Source organism: Equus asinus, chromosome 9, assembly GCF_041296235.1.
Source record: "Equus asinus isolate D_3611 breed Donkey chromosome 9, EquAss-T2T_v2, whole genome shotgun sequence".
NCBI lineage: Eukaryota > Metazoa > Chordata > Mammalia > Perissodactyla > Equidae > Equus > Equus asinus.
The window spans coordinates 8558003-8573815 of record NC_091798.1 but is presented as its reverse complement, the minus strand read 5'-3'; the positions used below and the strand labels follow the sequence as shown (position 1 = coordinate 8573815).

The 15813-nt window shown below is 51.1% G+C and overlaps 1 protein-coding gene across 1 annotated transcript in view; it reads left to right on the top strand.

The window, feature by feature from the left end:
* Positions 1–3887: 3887 nt before the first annotated feature.
* The window catches only part of CPLX2 (complexin 2), a 79589-nt gene continuing 67663 nt past the window's right edge, over positions 3888–15813 (top strand). The window contains exons 1-2 of the mRNA XM_014860033.3: positions 3888–4099; positions 15344–15424. The gene's annotated coding sequence lies outside the window, so the exon portion shown is untranslated. The remainder of the gene's footprint in view (positions 4100–15343; positions 15425–15813) is intronic.

Below are 15813 nucleotides of genomic sequence, written 5' to 3'. Positions count from 1 at the left end.
GGTGGTAGAGAGGAGGAGATGTAGACAAATTGTGGATGAATTTTTGTGGAAGAGCTTAAATGACTTGCTGATGGATTGGATGCTTAGGGAAAGGAAGAACTCAACAGTGGCCCCTGGATCTGTGGCCCAAGCGGCTGGGCAGATGTGGAGCCAGTGGTCCAGATGAGGAAGACCAGAAAAGGAAACAGCACCATTTAGATGCCTTCATACATCACCTCATTTATCCCCCAGCAACTTTCCTTCGAGGCTCATTTGATCCCCACATATGGAAAAGGAAACTGAGGTTCTCAGAGATGAAATGATTTGCCCAGGGTTACACAGGTCTGGAAGGAAACAGAATGGAAAGATGTCATCTGGGAGGCAGTCGCATGTGGTGTTGGAGTCTGCAGACTCAAGCCAAACACCCAGGGCTCGAGCCTGCCACTGGCAGAGTGTAAGGGTGGGCAGGCCTCTCGATTTCTTTTTTCTTTCTCTGTAAAGTGGGGATAAGAGTCATACCCACCTCATAGGGGTAATATATATCAAGGGCTTTAAAGGGGCCTGATACAAATCAGCCCTCTGGAATCAGCCATTACCAGGGCCCATGTGGACTTCCCAGAGAGGTGGAAAAACAGAAGGTAGATTTTAGTTCTTGAGCCAAGACTGAGTTTCATTAGCATGATGATTACCCTTTAAAACACTGAAATGAAACAAAAATGGCATGTAACGCTATTGCTCCGTAATGGAGACCATCAGGACCAAAATCCAGGAGCCAAAAGACATAATGTGCATAAAACGGAAGAAATCCTGGCTTAGCTGGGTGTTGACCGCCTGTGTACCAATATGCTTTTCTGTATGTTGGAGGGGGAAATTGTTGCCCTTATTTGGTGACCAGCTAAGATCCAGTCTCCTCAAGGTGCTCAGCGTTAGGGGGCATAGGTTTTTACTTCCCAGAGTCAGCAGTTTAAAGAATTCTGCACTCTTGGACTGAGCGATGCTTCTCCTCACTGCTCTCTTACTTGAATTATTGCAGCAGCCTCTGAACTAGATTCCTCCAGTTTCTTCCTCTTCAACAAATACTTACCAGGCACCTACATTGCTCCAGGTTCTCTGCTGGGTGCTAGGGAACAGTAAGAACAAGCCGCAGTCGTGATAGCTTCATGGAGATTCAGGTCCACGTCACTCCAGAGCGGTATTTCTGTTATTAGAAAGCACCCTCCCAATTGTCAAGGATGGACCCAGTGTTGCTGCCGTGGGGGATCCAGGTGATGACAGCAGTTGTGAAAGCAGAGCTCTGGACTTTCCCTGGCTCTCTACGCCTGTAGAATACAGCCAAGTCCAAACTGAATCCCAGCCTCATTTCCCATCCCCTTCCCCTTACATCAGCCTTGCACTCCATCCACACCAAACCGCTAACAGTCCCTTCATTTCCACACCCCAACGTCCTTGAATATTCTGTTTCCTCTGACTGAAATACTCTCCACCTTTTGTCTGCCTGGAAACTCCCACTTAATCCTTCAAGATCTGGTTTCAATCTCCTGTAACTTCCCCCGACAGGTAGCGTTCATTCCTCTCTCCTTCCTCTCCTTTAGCAGTACTCTCCACCTAAGTATTTCTCAATAGGGGTTAAGATATAAGAGAATGACCTAAGAATCACCTTCAAATCCCAGGCCCATCCCTGATCACCAGACATTTAGATTCAGCAGGTCTGGGGTACAAAGCAGTTAAGAGTTCAGGCATTGAGTCTCACGAACTCAGGTTAAGCCCCAGCTCAGCTGTTTACCAGCCTCATGACCTTGGCCAAGTTACTTAACCTACCCAAAGTTCTGTTAACCCTGTAAATGGGAATAGAAAGAGGCAAGAATGGTTAGTTGAGCCAAAGTGTACAAAACACTTAGTAGAGTACTAGACACCCGGGAAGTGCTGAACAAATTGTAATTGTTTTTGAAAAGAATTTCAGTTTATTCTGACCCTGGAAGCCTGTCCATTTCTTCCCCACCCCACCTATCTTCAGGTTGAGAATCACTGCTGACTATTCAGCAAATTGTATTACGGTCCATTGTCTCTGTGCCTGTGTCTCTTACTAATACGAAATCCTGGAGGGCAGGAGTCATGTTCTTGGTTCTAGATTCCCAGCATGTAGCACAGTTCCGGGAGCAGCGTCACCACTTACAAGCCATGAGTCCTCTGTAAAGTCAGTCTGCCTCTTTCAGCCTCAGATGTTTTCCGTCTTGGGGAGAATAACATCTACCAGATAAGGTTGTTATGAATATCAAATGAGATCGTGGACATGAAAGTGCTTTGTATGGTGTGCAGAAGTGTGTTGTTGTGTTTTTGCCATCCAGGGTTAAAAGGGCTGGGATTCAGGCCTGTCACCTCACAGTCACGTGGAATATCTCTGTGACCCTCTTTCCTGAAACATTCTTAGTTGATTTATACCCAGAGGAAGGTTCCACAGTGACCTGCACAATAGCTCAAGCCTTTCCAGGGAAAAAAGGGACCATGGATGCACCAGTGCAAGGGAAGTTCCTTTCAGAATGCTAAGCAGTGAGAATGCCGCAATGAGCAGGACAGACATGACCCCTGTCCCAGAAGAGTTTCACTTCTAGTTGAGGAAAAGCCAGTGACAAACAAGTAAACACACAAATAAATTCATTTCAGAGAGTAGTAATTACTAAGAAAAATGAAATAGGCAATGTCATAGAGGAAGCAAACATTAGATAGGGGGGCCAGAGAATGTCTCTTTAGGAGATATTTGAGCTGAAAGGACAAGAAGGACTCAGCCATGTGAAGCTCAAGGTTATGAGGGCCCAGGTAGAGAAAACAGAAAAAAAAAAAAACCCTTAGAATTTTAAAGAGCAACTTGGTATAAAATGGAGGTCACCATGGATGGAACGACTGAGTCAGGACAGAGTTGGTAGTGATGAGGCAGGAGGGTTGGGCAGGGTTGCTGCCATGTGGGGCTTGCAGGATGTGATAAGCATATATATACATGTATACATATATATATATATATTTGTATGTATGTGTATATATATAAATCAAATGAACAAACACACAAAGAAAAGGAAGTTACTTTGACCTCTGCTTCTCACTTGTACATTCATTCAGCAGATATAATTCAATATCTAAAGTGTGCCAGTCATTATGCTAGGAGGTGGAGATACAGAGAAACATAAAATATGGAAGCAGTTTTTCTGAGCCTGGTAACTGAAGACATAGATGCATAAGTAATCATAATACAATGTGATAAGAAGTCTAGTAGAGGGATATAAAGACTGAAGGAGCCTCAAGGAGGAAGTGATTATGCCTTAAGGATCAGGGAAATTTTCATCGAGAATTAGGACACTTGCATAAAAAGCATAAGTACTAAGGGAGAAGAATGTTCCAGCCAAAGAGAGCAGCAGGTGCTAAGGTACTGGGGTGAACCTGTTCGGAATGAGTGGCCATCTGTCCTAGTGGGAACACAGCTTGACAGGAGGCCCTGAATCTTTCTGGTGAAGGAAATTAAATGCCACACCAAAGAGTTTGCATTTTATAGATGCACTATATATATGGAAGGTTTAGAAAGCTGTCTCTAGGGCATGGTAGATGACGGACTGGAATGGGGTACTACAGGCAGTGAGTGGAGTTTGCAACAGAGCAGGTACCAGACCTGTATTTGGTTATTGGTCACAGAAATGGAGAGAGAGCGAGAGAAATCTCCAAGGCAGGAAGCCCTTTGCCCCCTAAGTAGCAGGACTCTTAAGTCTTCAAACTTCAGGGCAGAATTCACTGTATAGGGAACTCCCCCATGTCTCCCTCTTGGTTTCAGAGACACCTCTGCTGGCGCCCTCTCTCGTCCCCGTCGCTAGCCCCCGCCTTCTTTCTCAGGAAGCTTGGGTCTCCCTGGGAGCGGGTCTGCCCTTGGGGGAGGGCTCTCGGCTCTGTGCCCTACCGCTCGGCTGACATTCGAGGCGGACCTAAGAGGGGCTCGGCACCCCCCGCGCGCACATGTGCTAGCCCAGGCGGGAGGGAGCGCCTCCGCGGAGGAGTCCAGGAAGAGGGGGAGGGAGAGGCGCGCCAGAATCTCGGTCCCGGGCGCCCTGGTCGGCCGCGGAGGAGCTGCAGCCTCCAACAGGTTCGTAGAACGCGCGCTCGCTCTCTGTTGCTGAGCCGGCACCTCCTCCGCTGGAGCAGGTTCGCCGGAGAGACCCTAGCCATAGGCCCCGCGCTGCGGAGCTCCCTGAGGGCGGCTTCCTCCCTCCTTCCTTCTCCCGGTAGCTCTCAGCCGCCGCCGGCTCTTCCGGGGCGAGGCGAAGGGCGCCGGGGCTCCTTCTCGCTTCAGCACCGCCGTGGGGACAGCTCCCGCTCCCGGCGGGGTCCTCTCCCCGGTCAGCACTGCACAGGCGGACAGCGGCCGCCCTGCCGGCTCCTCTCCTCGTTGGGTCCGGGTTCAGTACCACGGCCCGGCAGCCGAGGACAGTCCCTCTCCCCCGCGGGCTCCGCTCCCCGCGTCAGCACCGCGGCGGCGGACAGCTCTTGCCGGCAACCGGCTTCCCCGCGAGCCGCGAACAAAGCCGAGGGGCTGGGGCCTTCCGCGTTGCTCGGGAGTGGGTGGTTGCATCCATGGGGGATTTCGGCTTCCCCCAGAGCGGTGTCGGGGCGAGCTGGGGAGGGGGGCCTAGTCACAACCGCGCGTCTCTGGCTTGGGTCTGCAGTTCGCAAGGCCTGGCCGTGCAATGGCGGGTCCCAGCTGGAAGTCAGAAAGAGGGTGGGAGGGGAGACAGGCTCAGAAGGGTCCCGGGCTCCAGTTGGGCGGGCTGGGCCTAGGCTAGAAAGAAGGAATGAGCCTCCTCCTCTTCCCTCCAGACCCCTACCTCCACCCTAGCTCAGGACCACGGGCTTCCTTGGAAAGCCTAACACAGATGCCCGAGGCTGGTAGCTGCAATCACTGACTCTGGCTGTCCCCGGAACATCTCTAGAAAGTGTGAGGCTGAGTTTCCGAGAGGGGAGGGAGCCGAGAAACCGTAGGGAAGCGGCACGAACGGGGCAGCTCCATGTTCCCCCTCCCTCGTGTCCAGGGTTCCGCCCCCACCTCCGGGATGAAGCCCGAAAGGGGAGAAGCAGGTGAGGGGGAACTGGGTAGCAGGTTGTGAACAGGTTTGGCTCTGGGAGGTTACAGTTAACAAGAAAAGAGGTTGAATGAATATAAGAAGCTGACAGGTTCCCAAACGGGGAAGCTAGTTTAACGGCAGGAAACCAAATGTGGAAGAGGAAACCTTTTCTCTTGGAGCTGAAGCTGGGAGGGCCCTTGCATCATGTGATACTCTCACTCAATGACAGTCTCACCAGGAGATGGGGCCTAAGGGGCAGAGGTGATTTGCCCAAGGTCACTCAGCAGTTTAGTAGTAGATTGGATCTAAAAGCCCAAGCTCCCAAACTCCTGGGCCTGTTGCATAACATTCACAGAAAAGTCTTTTAAAATCCCAGATGCAGGGAGAAGAGCAGAGTGGTTACTGTTCTGAGTCCAAACCTCAGCTCTGTCACTTACTAGCACGTGACCTTGGGCGAGCAACCTTCTGAGAAGGCAGGTTAGTAGTACCCGTGGTGGTGAGGGTTTAATGAAATACCTGTGCAATGAGCTTAGTGCAGTGCCTGGCACCTAATAAGTGCTCAAACAATGGTAGCTGTCGTTCCTGCTATTATTCCCTCTGTAAACATGCACTGAGGACCACACATGTGTACTGGCTGTGCCCTGGGGAGACAGAGAAGCGTCCTGAGGAGGACACAGACTAGCAGAGGAAGCAGACAAGAAAACAGTTGCAACATGATGTGATAAGTGCTATGATCAAGGTGCGTATGCAAGGCTGTGGGGTCTCAGAGACAGGAGTGATGAACTGTGGGGAAAGCAGAGGAAGAGTACCTCAGACAGATGGAACTGGAGGTGTGAAATCACAGCCAGTAGGGTGATGTCACTGTGCCAGAGGGTCCTCGAGATGAGGACTGTGAAATGAGACTGCAGAGAAAGGCTGGAGCCAGTCTCCAAAGAGGCTTTTGTGATGAAATATTTCAAACACATTTTTTTTAAAATAGAAAGAATAGTATAATAAACCCCCACGTACCCATCAAACAGCTTCAACAGTTGGCCAATTTTGTTTCATCTATACCCACACCCACACTCATCTCACACACACACACACACACAAATTTATTTTGAAGCAAACCCAAGACATCATACCACTCAGTGCAGAAGGATTTTAACATCAATAACAACTTCTGCCATTCAAATGTTGTTCCACCTTGGAAGTCACTAACTCAGTGATGCTTTCACTCCTCAGTCTGTTCTGAACATTCCTGTCTTTAGCAGAAAGTTTCGAGAGAGGCCGCACTACGGTGATGAGCCACATGCATCAGAGACACTATTTCAGAAAAAAACAAGGGGTACATCAACCCTCAACAGGTTTTACCAAGCTAGAATTATTTATCTCCACTACCTACACTGCGGCCAGAGGCCAGCGACTATTTGCAAGGCTAACCAAAAGACAAAATGAGCCCGGTGAAGAAAAAGAAAACAGTGAGAGCTTCCCTTTCAAAGTAGTCTGAACCATGAGCTCAGAGGCTAGAAGACTTGAAGTCATGGAAATCATTGATTGGAAATCAACAAACCCCACAGGCACATCCAACAGGTGAGGAAGGCAAGAGTCAGAGATGGAGAGGGAGGTATCCAAAGCTCCACAGGCTGAGACCAGAGCCAAGACCTTTGCACCCATAATCCAGAGTCCTTTTCAGTTTGCCATTTTGCCTGGAAGATCAGGCCTGAGAGCTTCTCAGCTCATGAACTTAGCAAGCGATTTCCTTCTCTGCTCAAAGTGGCTGGAAGGAGGAGGGGGAAGTGGGGCAAGGAACATCCTTTCTGGTTCTCAAGAGGATGACCGTGTATGGCAGTTGGTCTTTGAGATGCTTTGACACATTTCCCTTCCATGTCCTTTTGAAGAAAGTCGATGCTGGTAGTACCTATATTCTGGCCTCTGCATGCATCTCCTGGCTGGCCCCTTGGTTCTCTTTAGCAAAGGCTCTGCAGTTGGACACCCAGACCTTATTTCTGCACGTTTGCCCTTCTGGTTGCCTTCATGTGAAGCCTCTCTATTCCCATTTGCCCTGAATTTGGCTGCATATCCCTCTCGGCTACAGACCGCCATTCTTTTGAGGTGTTAAATGAGTAGTGTTTGGCCCAGGCTCTGGCAGGACTCAGCTCTTGTGCCTTTCTGGAGCAATGAAGTTTCTCCTGTTACTGATGAAATGTGACGGCCGTGACTGCTGTGTGTGCTCCCATCAGGCTCTGGACACTCATAAGTCAGCATTTTCGCTTTTCAGGGATGTCCCTGCCTGAAAGATGGGGAGGGCAGTATCTCACAAGTGTCCCTGAGACTTAGGTGGACAAAGTAAAACACATGTAAGGAGTTCTAAGCATCCCTGGTGAAGGGGAGTCAGCAGAGAGTGGTCAACAAAATTGCCTTACTTTTGGGAGTATGATTGCAGGCAGGACATAGGAGCGTGATAAAGATAGTGAATTTCAGCTTGTGAAATTATTCCAGCTTTTAGCCTGAGATGAGACCGATTTAGATATATTCTATTATATTATCTGGCCTAGTTGAATTGTAACACGTAGGATCCCAAAGGGACCTTGGTGAGTATCTACTCTTCCTCCAACACTAACTCATTGAGTGGCTATTCTGTGTCAGGCGCTGTTCCAGGTGCTGAACAAGACATCCCAGATCCCTGCTCCCGTGGGGCTTACAGACTTGCAACGGAAACAGTCATTAATAACAAGTAAAAAGCCAATATGAAAACATTTAAGGATACAAACAAACAATAGGGTGGTCTGTCTGAAATGGCGACATGGAACTGAGGCCTGAATAACAAGAAGTCAGTCATGTGAGGCAGAACATTCTAGAGAGAAAATAGCTCTGGCAGAGGCCCTAATGTGAGCCTGGACTGTTTGGGAACAGACAGGAGGCCAGTGTGACTGGAGCAGAGTGAGCGAGGGGAACAGTGGCAGCAGATGAGGGCAGAGAGGGTGCAGAGCTGGGTCATGCCTAGAAGGCTAGGTCACGTTCAGGATTTGGGATTTTATTCTAAATGAAATGGATTGTCGATGGATGATTTTAAGAAGGGGAGTGATAAAAACCGGTTTTGCTTTTAAAAGATGTCTCTGGTTGCTGCGTGGAGAGTGGATGATATGAGGATGCTGGGCTGGACACAGAGGAGACAGAAAGGGTCAGACTCAGCCTCCTCCTCCCCCAACCTGAGGTGCTCAGCATCCGGCAGAGGAGACGATACACAAACCAGAACAATAGCACCTCGTGGGAAGGGCTGCCAGGGGGAGGGACATGCAAGGCATTGCTGGAACACAGAGACAAGAAGAATTCATTCAGCCTGGGAAGCATCAGGGAGGGCTTCATGGAAGTGGGCAATGGCTGTTGAATTGTAACTGGAAAAGGAACTTAGTAGGGCCAGTGCCCAGAACAGACAGAGAGGCAAGACAGCAGCAGTGGAGTGCGTGCACTGGGAGCCAGGTGGCCTGGGTTCAAATCCCAGCCATGCCATTTAGCATCTGTGTGGACTTAGGCAAGTTACTTACTTCTCTGTCTCAATGTCCTCATCTTTAAAATAGAGGCGTTGAGGGGCTGGCCCCGTGGCCAAGTGGTTAAGTTCGCGCGCTCCGCTGCAGGCGGCCCAGTGTTTCGTTGGTCCGAATCCTGGGCGCGGACATGGCACTGCTCATCAAACCACGCTGAGGCGGCGTCCCACATGCCACAACTAAAAGGACCCACAATGAAGAATACACAACTATGTACTGGGGGGCTTTGGGGAGAAAAAGGAAAAAAATAAAATCTTTAAAATAGAGGCGATGAGAGTCACAGTACTTAGTTCAAGGGGTTTCTGTGAGAATTAAACAAGTGACAATTTGTGAAGCACTCAGACAGTGCCTGGCACTTAGAAAGTGACACACGAATGTTGGTTAAATAAAAATGGAGCAAAATTGGGATGGGAGAGCAGGAAGCATGTGCTGAGAAGGTGGACTAGAGCCCAACTCTGAGGGGCCTTGAAGATCAGGCCACCAAAGAGGCCCATCATGCTCTGTAAGCAAAGAGGGGCCATCAAAGGCTTTTAAGCAGGGGGATAAGGGATGGAGAGTAAGCCAAAACGCAAAGGACCAGAGAGGGAAAGGGACTTACCCACCATCACACAGTCAGTTCCTGGACGGACACTCTTGTCTGTCTTCCCTACTGATACAATATTGTAGGAGGACAAGGGCAGGATATATTTTGTTCCCCCGTTGCATCCTCAGGGCTAGAAGAATGCCTAGGATATTCTCAGTAAATATTTGTGGATACATTGCTGAATCAATGACCAGACAGGGCAGGAAAAGTCAGAAACCTTGAATCCTTGAGGTCAGCGCATTTTGGACAATGGAGAAACGGATCTCAGGAAAATTGACCAAACTCCTAGCAATGTTGACCTGGGGGCCTCAAGCCCTTCCGAACCTCAGCTTCTCCTATGACAGAAGACACTGACGCCCACACTCCCCCAGACACCACCTCGTGCTGCAACAACATTGCTGCAGAGGGTTCAGAAGTTAATCTTGGTAAAGTGCCTGGAAGATGGAAACTGTTCCCTAGACAGAGAGCGTGGTAACTGCCGATGCGGAGAAAATGTACCTCCACATTTGCAAGAGGCGGGCCTTTATGCCCAACGAAAGCCAGCCATCAGAGTCCCTGTCTCTGACTGTCCAGAAGCTGTGACAGCCAGGCAGGCAAGTGGGGTCTTGGAGTTCAGGCAGCAGATGGCAAGAGACCCAGAGGAACTCAGATCCAGCTCTCCCACTGCTGAACGCCTACTCCGAGCAGGGCGTGGGGCCAGGCGCTTCTCCAAACTGGAGAGAATCCCAACCCAGAACTTCCTGGCTGGGTGACCTTGGGCAAGTCCCATCAATTCTCTGAGCTTCAAGGTCATCATCTATAAAATGCGGATAATGCTGCCAGCCCCACTGGGTCATTTTGCTTTTGATTCTGGCAGTGCAGGGTTAGGGTGCTCATCCCATCTCACAAATGTGGATACTGAAGCCCAGGGTATGGCTTATTGATTCCTCAGTACTCACTAAGTACCTAGGATGGGCCAGTAACTGTTTCAGGAGCTGGAGAGACGATGAAGAATAAAACAGGCGAGACATGGTCTGTGCTCTCGCAGAGCTCGCATTCAGTGGGAGACAGAAAAGAAGCGAGTAAACAAACAAAATAATCCCACCCAGTATATAAGTGCTAGGAGGGAGACAAAAGAGGGGTTGCTAAGGAGGGCAGGGGCTGCTTACGTAAGGCAGGCAGGGGAGACTTGAAGGAAGAGGCACTGGAGCTGATATCTGGATGGGGAGAAGCAGCTGGCCCTGGGTAAGTGTCCAGACAGAAAGCGCAAAGGTCCTGGGGTAGGAAGAAGCCTGGCAAAGTCACAGGACAGAAAGCGAGTGAGCGAAGGGGAGGGTGGCAGAGATGAGGGCAGAGAGGTTGACAGGGGCCAGAGCAGGCAGAACCCTGAAGACTGGGTGAAGCAGGGGGTGGCATAATCTACACTGCGGTTGGGTCTCTTCCCTTCATCACCCACCAGTAAGGAGCCTGATAGGGCAAAGCCCATGTCAGAGTGATCCCCTGAACCCACCTTCAGGCCTGTAGTTGCTGCTGCCATCTCTAGAGCAGGTCAGCCAAAGGGCAAGCCAGGTGATGCGTTCCCCTGCTGGGAAATAAATCCATTGGCTGGCTGGCTGCCGGGTGGGCACCACAGCGCCTTGTGGGCAGCATTCTAATGCCCTGAGGTGGGAGGGGGAGGGCCAGCGGGGCTGGGGTGAGGGGGGAAGGGAGGCACCTGCCTCCGGTGCAAAATGTAACAGGGCACTAAAAAACTCAGCCATCAAGGTATACAACATTTTATGCAGTACTTTTTTATGAAATGAAAGCAATGCAAAAAAATCCATGATGAACAAAATATCAAAATTTTCGGATAAACACAAGATTCCAAAACAGCCAGGTTGAGGGTGAAGCAAATGGGGTGTTTTACACATGCAGGATCTAATCCTGGCGCTGAGACGTTCACTCAACTGTGGGACACCTCCTGCGCCAGGGCCCTGGTCCCGCTGGGAACCAGCAGCCGGAGCCAGTCTGCTCATGACAAACTGAAAGTACAAACGAGTTTCTAGTCGGGGCCTCTGAGACCACTGCCAGCCTTGGAAGTGGAGACAGACGCCCAGCAGGGACCACACAGCCAGGAGGGGTGCTTGGCCTGCAACCTGGGCGCTGTGTAATGTCAGCGGGCCTAGGTTCAAACACCTCTTGTATGCTGTGGGACCCTGAGTGAGGTGTACTGCCTCTCAAGCCTCAGTTTCCCCATCTGTGACCCTGGGGCTAATAAGACCTAGTCCCCAGGATTCAGTAAGATGATGCTTGAAGTCCTTTAGCACCTAGCTACTCAAAATGTGGTCCACAGGCCAGCAACATCAGCACCTTCTGGAAGCTGATTAGACATGCAGACTCTCAGCTGCCTCCCAGGCCCACTGAATCAGAACCTGCATTTTAACAAGACCCCCCGGGGAGTGGCGTGCACGTGAGAGTCTGAGGAGCTGGTAACACTTGGCACACAGAAGATACTCAATAAACGATAGTGCTGCCCCTGTGCCACCAAACCCGAGTTGGAGAAAACTTTAGGCCAAAGGAAAAACCCAGGATGGAGAGAAGACATCTGAGGTGACCACTGCGTTGCATTTTAAATGCTCAAGTTTTGAAGCCAGGGGCCCTAGCTGAGCTTTTTCTATTCATAGCCATACAGGCCCTCCATTGGGCTCATCTGGAAAATGGAAATAATATTAGCAAGTGGGGTTGTTGTGAAGATAAGATGAGATAATATGAGTAAAACTCTCAGCACAATGCTTCCGCCCAGTAAGTGTTGGGGTGCTGGCTGTAGCTGCTGGCGGGGGTGGCCGCAGGAGGGTTGATAAATTGTCAGTGAGCACAGCCCATGGGACAAAATAGGTAGCATTTGTATAGCTCTTTGCCCTTCATAAAGCACTTCCATTTATACCATTTCACCTGACTCCCGTAACTCTTTGGGTGAGACAGCACAAGATACACTCATTTTACAGAGAAACAAATGTAGGCTCAGAGAGGTGGAGTGACTTGTCTAAGCAAACCAGGATTTAAACCCCTGGAGTCTGACACTAAAATCTGTGTCAGCAACAGAGCATCCAACCAATAACTCTGGAAAAGATCAAGAATGGAATAAGACAATGTTAGACTCCAGAGAGGGTGCTGTCCCACCTCCATATTTCACAGAAGGGAAAAGTGAGGCCCATGGAGGGGAAGAGACTCATCCAAGCTCATTCAGACAGAGTGTCAGCTCCCAGGCTCCCAGGCCAGACCCACCTCCCTCGTCTGATTGGCCAGCCTCTACCAGATGAGCCCAGGGGCACAGGCTGCGGGAGCCCAGGCTGGCTCTCAGGGCGGGTCTACAGACAGGATGCATCCCAGCTCCACCTTCCCTTGCAGCCCAAGCAGAGGAGGAGCCTGCAGAGCCGGCGGCGTTGCCAAGGTGCGGGCTGTGAGGTTGCTAGGACACAGTTTGGGAGCAGCCAGGTGGCAGAGGAGGCCTTGGCTGGGGCCAGGACTGGGCAGAGACAGGGACCTGCCACAGTGATCTTCTTAGGGCCTGGGGGAGGGCCTCCAACTCCACTAGGGGGTCAGCCAATGGAGGGTTGACTCTCACAGACCCGCATCTCCATACTCCACCCAAACCAGCCCACCCTCTACCCCACACCTCACCAAGCACAGCTCCTAGTCCTCCTCCTGCCTCCCCCATCCCTGCCTCCAGAAGGGGCTCTCCAGGGCACGAAGCCAAGCCCTGCAGTGCCCCCCATCACTCTCAGGGGGAAGCCCACACTCTGCTAAAGCCCCTCATAACAGCCCCGACAACCTCCCAGCCTCATCTTTGTCCCCAAGGCTCCGGCCAAACCAAATTCCTCCAAGTTCCTGCATAGACGCGCTCCCTCCCTCCACGCCTTTGCAGATGCTGTTCCTTCTACCTGGAAAGCCCTTCCCGCTCCACTGCCCTCTCAGCCCCCACCTGAGACTCACCTGCTCAGGGAAGCCCTCCCTGCTGCCTCCTGGCAGTGAGACACCCTGGAGAGACCCACATTCTCGTGGATGCCACATCATGTTTTCACTATCTGCCTTCACTTTTGTGGCCCCATTAGGCTGTGAGATTTTTACATTTCACTCCTCGAGTAAGACCTGGTTCCATGTGTGCCAGATCAAGACATCTCCGAGCCTCCGTGCTCCTCTGTGTGGCGAGGACCATGACCTTGGCCCTGCCAGGCTAGTCGGGTACTAGAGACTGTAGGTGTGAAGGGCTCGGCGCGCTGCAGAGGCACTGAAAGCACTGCCGTGCCATCGTTTCTGTTGAGGCCACCAGTGCCCAACCCAGGGTGTTCCCCAGTACATGTGTGTAGAATGTCCCTCACCTGCACGGTGAGAATGAGAACCGGTGTGAGCAAGGGCTCTGCAAACAGTGGGCTCCATTTGGGTGCATGTTGTCATCACTCTGATGTTAACACCCTGATTCCCACAAGCCTCTAGACTTGAGTCTGCCATGTTCACTGCCCACCTGCATTCCCTGAACAAAATCTATTAAGTACCTACTATGTGCCAGGCGATGCACTGGCTCTTGGGGCTCAGCAGAAGGTAGACGTTAAAGACTTCCTCGCACCACTCTTTTCTTTCCTTGCCTTCTTAAAGGTCAGCCTCCCGACCCCGCTCCCAGGTGGCCCTGCCTGAGGCCGGGGTGGTAGCGGGCACATTTGCTCTAGATGCCCACTCCCCGGTGGTCCACAGGCTCCACCTGCATGCACACCCTCCCCCAGGTGCCCACCCAGCCAGTCAGGAAACAATCACATCTGCCCTGTTTCCAGTCCAGTTTCTAGTTTTAAATTCAAATATTGTTGGCTCCCTGAGCACAGGGAGCCTGCCTGCCCTTTTCACTGTCACCAGCATAGAACATGGCCTGACAAGGTCACTCAGCCACTTATTTACTCACTCATTCACTCACTCAGCAGATATTTGTCATGTTCTGCTAAGCACCAGGCTCTGGGGAATCGGTGGGGCCCTGCCTCGCTGAGCTCCTGTTGTAGCGGAGGGACCAGGGGGAGGAGATTGTGTCAGGAGCGAATAGTGCCATGGAGCAGCCAAGAGCCAGGGTTAGGCGCTACCCAGGGGGTCCCAGAAGACTGGGTCACGTAAAGGACCCTGAGTCGGCTGATCTGTTGGAATCCCTGCTTTCCCTAAACCATCTCTGTGATCTGGGCCAAATCCTCAGCACCCCCCTCTCTAAATGACACAATAATCTCAGCTTCCTTGAGGCACGGTGAGCAAGACTATGGTTGTCGAAGGAAGAGAAGATGATCGAGGAGGCGACAGGCCCTGCTGTGGCCGGGGCCTTGGCATCCAACCAGGAGGGCCCTGCAGTCAGCGGGGTAGGCAGGTTGAGGACTGTGGGCTCTGATCCGGCTCCACTCTCACCTCTGTGGGATGCTGAGCAGATCATTTCCCCTCTCTGCACGTGCTCTCATCTATGAAACGGGAGTGGAACAGCAACCTCACTAATCATGACTATGTGAATGCAAATCTAGCAAATTCTCCAAGCCTTGCTCAGTCAATAAATATTTCCTGGGTACCCACCTTCTACCAGGCCTTGTGCAAGACTCCAGAAACAGCCATGTCAGACCCAACCTTTGCCTTTTAAGGAATGCTGGTGCCTCCTGGGAGAAAGCAGAGAAGGTAACTAAAATTTGAGGGGCTACAATGTGACAGATATCTTCACAGACATGATCTTCTTTAACACCATAACAATAATAATAACGAGCACTTACACGGTACTTAATAGGTGAGGCTGGTGCTATTAGCGGCCCCATTGTGCACATGAGGAAACTGAGGCTCAGAGCGGTGTAATGGATTTCCCCACACCCGGAATTCAAACCCAGATATGACTGACAGTAAATCCTGTTCATTGACACAGGTCAGAAAGCACATTTAAGCCAAAAAGCAGTGTGGTCAGTGGTACCAAAAGAATGTTGCCTGAACCAGGGACCGTGATGGGCAGCTGCTGTCAGGAGAGTAAGTGAGGTGGGGCCAGGGGTTGGGCCAGATGCCAGGCCCTTTGCTGGAACCCAGAGGATCAGTGGTGACCTCAGCCTTCAGTGGGGTCTGGGGTTCAGTGCCCGCTCAGGAAGCCAGCTCCTCTAGAAGCTCTCTCCTCTCACTCCTCAACACCTTCTCCCCTCCTCCAGGAATCTGTGCGTCTCTGGCACACCGTCTGCTCTGCTCATTGACTGAAGGCCCCTACATCCCAGCTCCGCCAGGAAGCAAAGGTAAGGTTACGCCCAGGATCACACCCATGGGTGGTGTTCAGAGTTCCCCCTCACTCCTGGGGGGTCATGATGACATTTCCCCTCCCATGATTGCCAAGGATGCTCCTAAGTGGGAATGAGATGGATCGATTGGGCAATATGGTGGAAGGGTGTTAGCTTGCGTTTTCAGAGCCATTGACAACAGAGAAGGACTTTCCTGTGTGTTATCTTATTCATTCATACTCCCCCCAGAAACCTTAGGTGGGTATTATTGTTCCCAGCTAACAGATGAGAAAATTGAAGCTCAGAGAGGGAACGGATTTGCCTGAAAACAAATGGCTGGTAGGTGGCTAAGCCTGAATTCCAACCTCCTTTTTCTTGTCTGTATCCTCAAGTGGCCTAGGAATCTT